The sequence below is a fragment of the Amblyomma americanum genome, chromosome 2 (genome assembly GCF_052857255.1).
Source record: "Amblyomma americanum isolate KBUSLIRL-KWMA chromosome 2, ASM5285725v1, whole genome shotgun sequence".
NCBI lineage: Eukaryota > Metazoa > Arthropoda > Arachnida > Ixodida > Ixodidae > Amblyomma > Amblyomma americanum.
This window is the reverse complement of record NC_135498.1, coordinates 53,477,918-53,487,830: the sequence shown is the minus strand read 5'-3', so window position 1 is coordinate 53,487,830 and position 9,913 is coordinate 53,477,918.

Sequence of the window (9,913 nt, the reverse complement as noted above, 5' to 3'; positions counted from 1 at the left end):
AAAAAAAAAACGAGAGAAGAAAATAAACTCGGCAGGTAAGGTCTGGGAGCGGCCAAATGAAAACGTTTGCCCCCCCCCCCCCCCCCCCCCTCCCATCGACACGCCGTCGTAACTATAAATCGCCGCAACGCATCCGCGATTCCGTGAGTTAAAGTACGGGCGAAGCGCAAAGGGTAGACATAAGCGAAACAGCCGAGAGAGAAAATAAAGAACCTTCCCTCTCCCAACCCTACGCAAGGCATCGAATACTAAGCGAGAAAGCAGAGCCAATTTTCATTCCGGCGCACGTGCCGCCCATGAATGCAGCAGCAGCGTGTGTTCCCTCTTCCCTTCTTTTTCCCCGGCGGCTCTGTTTTCCTTCCACCTTTCCGCTCCGTTTTATTCGTTACTCCGCTTTCGCGCGGAACTGTGCCGCCTCTCCGACAACAAAAAAATTCTCTCGCCTCCGCCGCGCGCTTCCTGACGGGGCGCGTTCGACGAACGAGTCGACTGGTCGGTCGGCGTGCAGCAACCCTCGCCGTTTACCGGTAGGAGATATATTTCTCTTTTCCTCTTCCGACGCACTTTCTAGACGAGAATGAGAGGCTCGTCTGTGCGGCTCTCTCCGCCGCTATTGATATGATCCGAAGCAGCGCGGGCCACTGTGTACTCCCATGTTTGCGTTCGCTCGCCTGCCAAGATGAAAACGGGGCCCCGCTGCCGGCTGCGCTGTTTGTCTTTGGCGGCGGCCGCCCATTGTGGCGCGCCCGGTCGTCTTCATCATCCGGCCGCGCCTCGTCGGCGCACGTGCGCGAGCATGCAGGCGTCGGAGTCAGGTGCGTGCGTGGCATCTTGGGCTGTGCAGGCGCTGTCGCACAATCGGCTAGTGTTGTCTGAGCGGGACGAGGATGTAGCCGCGTGCCGGTAGCCTTTCGTGGCTTGTGTAGTGAAGATACACAGCATCGCCCGCTCGGTGCTGGGGGTTCAATATCCAAGTGCAGCTGGCTGAACGCGCTCTTCAACCTGAGGATATAGACAGCATAAATGCGAGCGACACTTCGAGATTCACGGCGCCTACGAACGTGTTTCTTCTCATATCTCAAGTCAGTATCTTTGTTGACGTCCGGTATGACTCTGAATCGCCAATCCGGAGGTTGCAAAGCTTTTTTTTTTTTCGTCTTCCTGTGCCGTTATCTTTGTTGCTTGTGTAGAGCGGTGTTCCGACCTCGTCACGTGCGTCAGATTTGTTGCCTGTCAGCGCGCAGCACAACTTCGTGTGCATAGGAGGGGAGCACGAAACTGCCGTCCGCTTGTTGTGGAGGCTTTAGAGGCGCGTATTTTTATACAGGGCCCCAGTCGCGCGCTTTCTTTCCATAGGGGCAGGGGAGGGGGGGAGGATGTATATTAAAATTTTAAAGCCTCTCCGCGATGTAAATCCATCTGCACCCTCGCGAGTTACTAAACACGGCTTTTGTACTTGAAGACCGCCGCCAAATAAGATTGACAGCACGGAAAGTCACTTTTTTTATGTGTACAAAACTGTCAGCAGTGCACTGTAACTGCCTTCACTGTGCGTTGCTGCATTCAGTGGCTTAATGACACCTATATAATTAACTAATCGCAGATAATTGTTCACGTTTTATACATATCACTATTAGGCATCTTTAGTTTCACGAAATCCACAAAGCATGGAAACTTTCTTTCATATCTTCAGAACATGACTGAAAAATTTCAACTGAAACCTGTAATCTTGAGTGAGTTCTTGATGCAGCGTCGGTGTGAAATTTATTGCCAAAACTGCGTCGCATATTGCGGTTGTCAAGTGATCTGCTCCTAATCAACATATTAAAAGGACTGTTGTGCGCAGACGTCTCTGTAGAAGGAAATGCGGACAGGATAACAGCCTATTTGTCCTTGGCATCGAAGTCGTCCAGGTAACCCGAGACAAAAACCATTATTGAATTAAAAGACAACCTCAGTGAGGGCTTTACTTTTATTTTGTGGAGACAGAACGCATTATAAAAATGATTACAATTAATCCTTAGCTTCTGCGAAATGCCGAAACGTAGATACATCAGACAGCAACAACACTTCGAGCTCCAGGACAAACGCGCCGTGCAATATTGAATCACGCACATTTTTTTTAACTGCCGTCGCGCCGGTCGTCTCACTGAACGGAAGGCTATTTCTCAATATTCTTCATACCCCTTTCCCTCTTATTGGCTCCTTCCCTTTCTTCGTCTTCCCTCTCGCGTCTGTGCTGGTCTCTTCAGTAACGAGTAAAAGTAACCCCAACTCCTGTCAATTGTTCTCTTTAAAGCGTGCTTCTCCTCATAAAGCATTATTGTGCGGAAAAGCTGACTACTTGTTGGAAGGAACCGAAGCGGCAGAGTTGCTAACTGTTAGTTGTTAATTGTTAAATTCGATAATTTTGCAGGTTGTTGATTTTGATATATTCATTTCATGATACAATTAATTGCGCGATTTGTACGAAAAAATGGAAGAATTTGCTGCTGTTAGTTTCTGAGCATGTCCACGATGTATTTTGTAACAGTGCTCTACACACATTCTTTTTTTTTAACTGCGCTGTTGTATAATTTGCGGCTATATGGTTTCTGGATTTTGCACCTGTATGTTTGTTATTGCACATAAGTATGCTTTTGTATAATGCTGTACTGTTTAGCCGCTCCCATGCGAAATGGAGGTGCGGCTTTCTAATGCTGTGTCTAACAGCTTTTTTCTTTAACCGCTCTGTCTGTAATTTTGTTCCAGTGCAGGAGGAAGAAAATTCTAACTCTCTCCCAAAAAGGGGGGAAGGGGGTTATAGGGTGTAGGGTATAGCACAACAATGAGTGAATGTGACGTGGCAAAGTCTTTACGTACTTTGTCCTGTGGTGTGCGTCTTTTACTTTATTTGTGTATCTGGGCTCCTGAGTAATTCTTCGACCTTTTAGAATACAGTGGTGACAATCCTGACATTTAGAAGGCTGTCGGGCTTGATAAGAAGTTCAACTCATTCAGTTATACTGTATCAGCTAGCTTCTGATAATTAAATTTCTGTCGCCTTTAAACGTGCTTTTTCTAATGACAGAGAATACGCTTTTCATTGAAGCGTTCGTAGCAGGCGCTGCAATATCATAACCAGCAAGCTTGAGGAGGTTCGGGCAACAATATATTTTAAAACTGGATCCATTTGAAACCGTAAGGACTCTCTCACACTGCAAGCTTAAAATCAACCTGCTGTGGCCGTAAAATTAATTGCAAAGGCATATCTGCCAATGTTTGGTCCGATTACCAGGTGTAACTGGTAAAAATTACGCAGTTCTTCGTCTAACCAAACCTAAATTTGAGACAAATGACTTTGTCTCGACAAGATGACGTTGGGCACTGAATTCATCGACAGGTACTTGGAGTCCTTTCAAAATATTTTGAACATATGGCAACGCTAGTTACAGGAAGGAACACATTGTGAAAACTGTATAGTGTTTAAATTCGTTCGATATCATCTATAATTGCAGGGCAAGGAACTGCGCACGACACGAATTATATAAATTGGGTTCTTGACCTTTCCTATCAGCAACTTCATCACCCTATCTGCATGTCTTCGTCCTGGTACTCCGCAACCAACGTTTGAGAGGAATTTATTCGCCGTCTCTTTGCATCCGGAGAGTTTCATGCCGCGATTCATGCGCATTTCTAACATTTTTTGTGTGTGTGTTTTGCGCCTCGAATGAGGTTTTTCTGTGTCTGCCATGTTCCCAAAGCACTGCTGGCATCATATGTGACGCTATTGTGGAAACTCTGATGGGTGACGTCTGTGTTACTTTTATTGTAATAGAAGCGGTCTTTCTGACTTTGTCTGGTCATGGTAGCTTGACTAACGGCGTGAAACGGTAGTGAAGCCGACACCCTAATGCCAATTTTGTGAAATGGCACGCTGCGCACTATTCGCCACGCATGCGTAGTTCACAAGAGGGCAGAAGTCGTCGCCAGACGTTTTCTATTTGTCTCTGTTTTGTAAACAAAGGAAGTCTATATAGAGCATGGTCGGACGGTCTAACAGTGTCTTAAATAGCGTGTTCTATAACGTACGGCCGTATATGAAGTTTATATGAGCTTCTTTTCGAGCTTCACCGCATTCTGTCAAAGGTGCAGTCTATCACATTTCAAGAACTCTGACTGGCTGATTGCAATTGTGTGGCTCTTCAGTTAAAGCAAACGGCAGTGAGCCGCTCGTGTTCTTTTTCTTACGATAACGGAACGCCTCGTATTGCGCGGATGCTCTGCTACAAATCTTATGAAGGAAGCCAACGGTCACTGAAACCAAGAAAGCATAGGAGAATGTTTCTGTTTTTTTTAAATTTGTGCTGTTAATCAATGGGAAATTATTAGCGTATTTCTCACTCACCGCATCTTGTTGTTGTTGTTGTTTTTATTCAATGAATTTTATGGAAAAGAAACTAGCTCTTCTTACTTTTCTGCGCGTTTATTTTTTCGTTCAGCACCCGCTGAAGAACTTGAACTACATTCACCCAAAGAACGAAGAGGAGCTTGCAGTGGCTGTCGAATGATGATTTCGTGGTACACCATTTGGAGGACTCTTTTCAGTACTGTCGAGTGGAGTGAAACGTAGTATTCTTTAGGCCCCGGTTTTCTTGCTCTGGCCCCAATTATTCGCCATATTTTCTTACAATTAATGGCTTAAAACGTCATTGATGGCCGTGGTTGCGAGATAGGCGGCTCTATCTTGGTCGCTTATTTTTTTTAAATTGCTATCAGTTCTTAAACAGCGAATTCACGCTTGTGTATGCCCGCGAAACATACGCATACACGTATGCGCCCAGGGATAAATTTTACAATCAGAGGGCGAAAAAAATTACGTGCCTACTTAGAAATTGTCTAGGATATATTTTCTAGACCATTCATAATAACGAGTAATAACAAATATCTACGTTAAAAATAAATACATTAATCTGGCAATGTAGCAGGACAAAACATTATGCGCTGTCTCTCATTTTTTTTAAGCTTTTGTTATTAGCATGTGTCATAATTTAATTTTAGTACGTTTCACTCTTTCTATGAATGAATCGTGAAAGTATACGCGCCGCACCGCGTTTTCTAGCGATTACGTCAGCAACAATAAGCCTCATAATCTTTTATCGATTTCTGATGCCGCACAACTAGGTAGCTTGCTGAGTAGTTACGAGATAAAATTATGAAAGAAATGCCCCCTAGCACGCTTTTTTCGTTCAGTTGTTTCTTTTCATAATCAACCAGAAGCCGTCTTACCAATCGTTTACTATGCAGATGCCGAGATCAAATTTCGAAGCGGCTGTGTTGCGTTACTGATTACCGTCTTAGAAGATGGACTTGCGCACAGAAAGGAAGTTACCCGAGAAAAGAAAAAAAAATGAAGGAAACTTTAAAACTTTATTATGTTACTTTTGTATGTGAAAAGTAACTGCTGTGCTTGGTGCCGTCATATGATTTAATACGCGCGTTAATCCGCCTGCTGACTAGAGCTCTTGGTTGTCGCGGGCGCCTTTGCGGAATGCTGAAATACGTGCTAAATTTCTTCGTTGCACCGAGGATTCTTTCCGATAATGTGGTAGAGGGCGTCGCTATATTAAGCGACATTTTTTTTTTTTATCCATGAGACAATTTCGAACAGAGATCAGCGGTGTCGCCTTCATTCAGGGCGGCATTTCATATCATGACTCATGTACGTCTTTTGTCTCAATTAAAGGGAATCCTTTGTTGTTCACGCCGCTTAACTGTGCTTCTATGATTCCGGGTTCGCATTGAATAACACTCCTCTTTGTGGTAACTAGCCGGTTACATATCGTAGTATGATCTCTTATCGCCTACTTGACTATTCGCAGCAGAATGATTTCCATCTTTTAAAATACCATTCGTAACTTATTTATTTTTAATCCTGTAAAGCTACAGATCGGTGTTAATTTGTTGAAATAAATTAGCAGTGTAACGAGGGATTTCATGGCAGAATTACCATAACGGCTTTTCATTACTTGGCTAAATTACTTGCAAGGAAGAGTCATTTATTGAAGGTTTGATTGCAGCAACGAGAAAAAGAAAGTCTGATTACAACGTCACTGTCACACTAGTTGCGTTGTATATTTTTAAAATCAACAAGCCTCAGTCGGTTCAGCGATAGCCTGCTGACAACGCTTCCGAGCTGTAGTGCAAATGGGTGATAGCACCGCAACCAGCATCTTGTTGGGGACCCAGCACTCGCATAGAGGGACGGTTGAAAAGGTTGGGAAGAAAAAAAAACACGGAGGAAAAATCACGCCACCACTCCGAGGAACTGTTGCGGTCAGTGGATGAACGCAGATAATGCCCGTCTTGGCTGTAATCTTCTGGCGTTTAGCGCTTAGCTTTACATGTGGCTGCTGGGCCGACTTGTGTTGGTGGTTTTCCTCTCTTTTGCCCATATGTCGGACTGACATTCAGATCATGATATGAGCCGTGAGTGAGTCCCGACTCACATTCAGATCATGGGCTTGGTCGTGAGCGAGTCCGGATTCACGTTCAGTTCACGATTTGAGCCGTGAGTCCGGGCTCACATGTAGATCATGATGTGAGTCGTGAGTACGGGCTCACATTCTGTTCATGGTCTGAGTCGTGGTGAAAGTGGGCTCACATTCAGATCGGGATCTGAGTCCTGTTCAGTCCGGTAGAGTGTGGGCCTGTCAAATCAAGTAAGTCCATGATGTGAGGTTGAAAAATCCCACGATCCCAAGTGAATCCATGACGCCGATTGGGCACGAGTTTGTAACGTTCATAAGCGAGAGTTTCTACACTCGAACACTGAACACGCTTTTGGTCGTGATGATGATGTAGAGAATAAACTGTGGCTTGCTGTATTGCAGTTGCTCTTTGCTATTTTTCAGTTAGTTGCAGAACACATGCAGCGGCTTAAGATCTTTACATTCCGCGAGCGGCAGCTATAGGCCTTTGAGCCAGGATGAACCGGTGGGCTAGTTGGTAGCACATACCAAATGATTCCCGGCAGACAAAAAAGACGAAGACAGGCAGAGAACACACCACAAAGCGCCGTGGCCAGGCCTGGCTTAAGTCTAGCTGCAACTAAAAGCTCATCGCATCACTGTGTTTTTAAAACCTTTTTTGGCATTTTAGGCCCGTAACTTCGGCATTTGGCGTAAAAACGATTCAGCTGTCCGATAGGAGTCCTGAGTGAACGTTAGCCTGGGTGAGTCATGAAATTAAATGTGCAGATGAGCCCGAGTAAGTGAGCGCAGATGAATCGTGAGTCGAAATGAGTGAGGCCAGGTAAGTATTGAACCGAAATGAGTGAGCCCAGATGAGTCAAATCAAAATCAAATCAAAAGAAGCTTTATTTCATAATCCAAGGAAAATTTGTACAAAATATTTGGACCGATAGCCTACATGGCTAGTGTCCGGTCCAATACAAAACAAGACATTTAGGCAACCGCATAAATATGTAAAGTAAAAAAAGAAAAAAAAATTAAAACAGAGAAATAAGGCAGCAAAAGCATCCAGTGTCCGATCGGATGCAAAACAAGGCATTTGGGCAAAGGTATAAGGAAGCTGCATACCAGCATTTCAGCAAACTATACGCGGGGAATTCAGACAAAATGCAAACACAGAAACACAAAAGAGAAATCACATCATTACTTGATTATGCAAGAAATATAATTTCGAAGACAGTTTAAAATGAGTGAGTCTAAGGGAGTCGTGAGTCGAAATGAGTGAGTCAGCCTAGATGAGTCGTGAGTCGCTATGGGTGGTTGACCCCGGATGACTGGTGAGCCTAAGTGAGTTGTGGTGGTGGTGGAAACTGTAATTGCCAACGATGTAAATGGTGGGGGCGAAGCCCCCTACATGGCTCTTGGATGCTCCCTCACTGTGAGGAGCCACCCCTAGAAAGCGAAGGCTAGCCCTTGGCGAGCAATCCTTCTCGGAGCGCTGGAGATGAGCCGGCGCTCGTCTTGTGGAAAAGTTTCGGTCATAAGAGTCTCCCAGTAAGACTCCTAGTTGTGAGCATAAATGAGCTTGAGTTCATGAGTTCGAGTGAGCCCAGGCCTCGTGAATGTGAGTTTGAGTGAGCCCGTAGGTTGACCAAACTTTTGTGAGTGAGCCTGAGCGAGCACCGGTGATTTTGTCGAGGTATGCCATATATTAAAAACTCAACAGGTGTTTGTCCACGTGCTATGCCAAATGCTTCTCTATGCAGTTGTGCCGTTCTATCGCCTTACTAATAATAACAACCATAATTTAGCTGATTAATTGATCGGTATATGTAGCGAGCGATAGACCAATTGGTTAATTTTTACATTTCGATGCAGTCTTTTGGCTATGAGCATCGATGTAGTGAAGAGGCCCGGGTTAATTTCGACAACATGCGAAGTCTCAGCGGACGGGCGTATTAGCATTGCCACGGTCGAGATATATAACCCGCAAATTAGTGTTGAGGCCTCTGTGCGAACTTGTGTTGCCTGTGTTCGAACGCCACAGTTCCCGAGCCACCACCACGGGTTATAGCAGCTGCCACTGATAGGAACCTGTAAGACCTGGTGCAGCAAAATGTGGCATAGTAAGCTCGGAAATTCTCTCTACCGTGACTATAGCGCACTTTCACATGTATGTCCGACAGTTTTCACAACTTCCCATGACGGCCCTGTTTTGCGTGCTGTTTTGTATGCTCCTCCCAAGTACGCGCTTCGCCTCTTTACGAATCCCTCCGGTCGCTTTCTTGCTCGAGCACAGTTAGGCGGGATTCGACTTGCTCGCCATTTCGGCACGTGAATTAATAAGCAGTGCCGACGTGCGTGCTTGCCCGAAAAGGATTCCCGGCCGTTTAAATGTTCGAAGCGCCCGCATTCCCGCGCGCGCGCCTTCCGCAACGCACCGCGTACGTGTCTGGCACCAAGTTTCTCTCTTCGTAGGCGTCGCCAGAGAGCAGAGTCACGAGGAAGCAGTTAGTATCTAAGGCGAAGCGTCCGTATCGTGGTGCATCGAAACTTCGCAAGCATACGCTCTGGCTTCGTGAATGCTCAGCCTGAATAGAAACACGAGTCCGCGCTCTTCTCCGTGCACAAAATTACGAGGCTGCTCGAGGCAGCAACAAAGTTCGGCCCGCCGGCGGTTGCGGCCAACACGTTCGTTATATACTGACTCGGTGGGGCTAAACCGCCTCAATCGCGAAGCGAAAGGCTGATTCTGAGCCTCTCCGTGAGAGGTTTTTGTTTGCGTTGTTGCTGTTGTTTTATCAGCGACTCGCTCTGTGATCCGCGCAAAATCCGTGTCCGTCCGACGCTGCTCGTCTCTCTCCCCCCTTGGCCTTCACACACGCACATCCCGTCTTCTCCGGTTTTCTCTTTGCCTCGGCCGCTCCTTGTTTCGCTCAGACATCGGAATGCACACGTTTGGCGGACGTTGTAAAAATGCGGGTGGGGGGCATTTTCAGGGGCGGACGAGGTTCGAGGGAAAGACGCCCTCTTCCCGTCTGGTGGCCGGGGCGAACGTGTGTAATGAAGACGCGCGCGGAAGCGCGCGCGGGGGAGGGTGGCGAGAGAAGCGCGGGACAGCTTCTGGGGAAAGAGAGCAAAAAGGGAGCTGAGGGAAAGGGAGAGAGCATAGCCTCCGTAATCCGAGAGCGCTCCGTCGACGCTGACTCAATCCGTGGCGGCCCTCGGAGTCGATGGAGTTGCGCATGCAGATCGGCGCGATGCGGGTCGCTCCGTGGGCGGCTTGAAAAAAAAAAATTACTAATAGCGCGAGCGCGCGCTCGGAGCTCGAGCTCGCGTTGGAAGAAAAACGAGGGGGAAAAAAAAGAAACGAAAAATGGGAAGCGTGGCGTGGGGCTGCGCGCCATTCGTTTTGCGGCGGCGATCGATGCCTTCGCTTTCGGCATGCACGTCACGTTCGG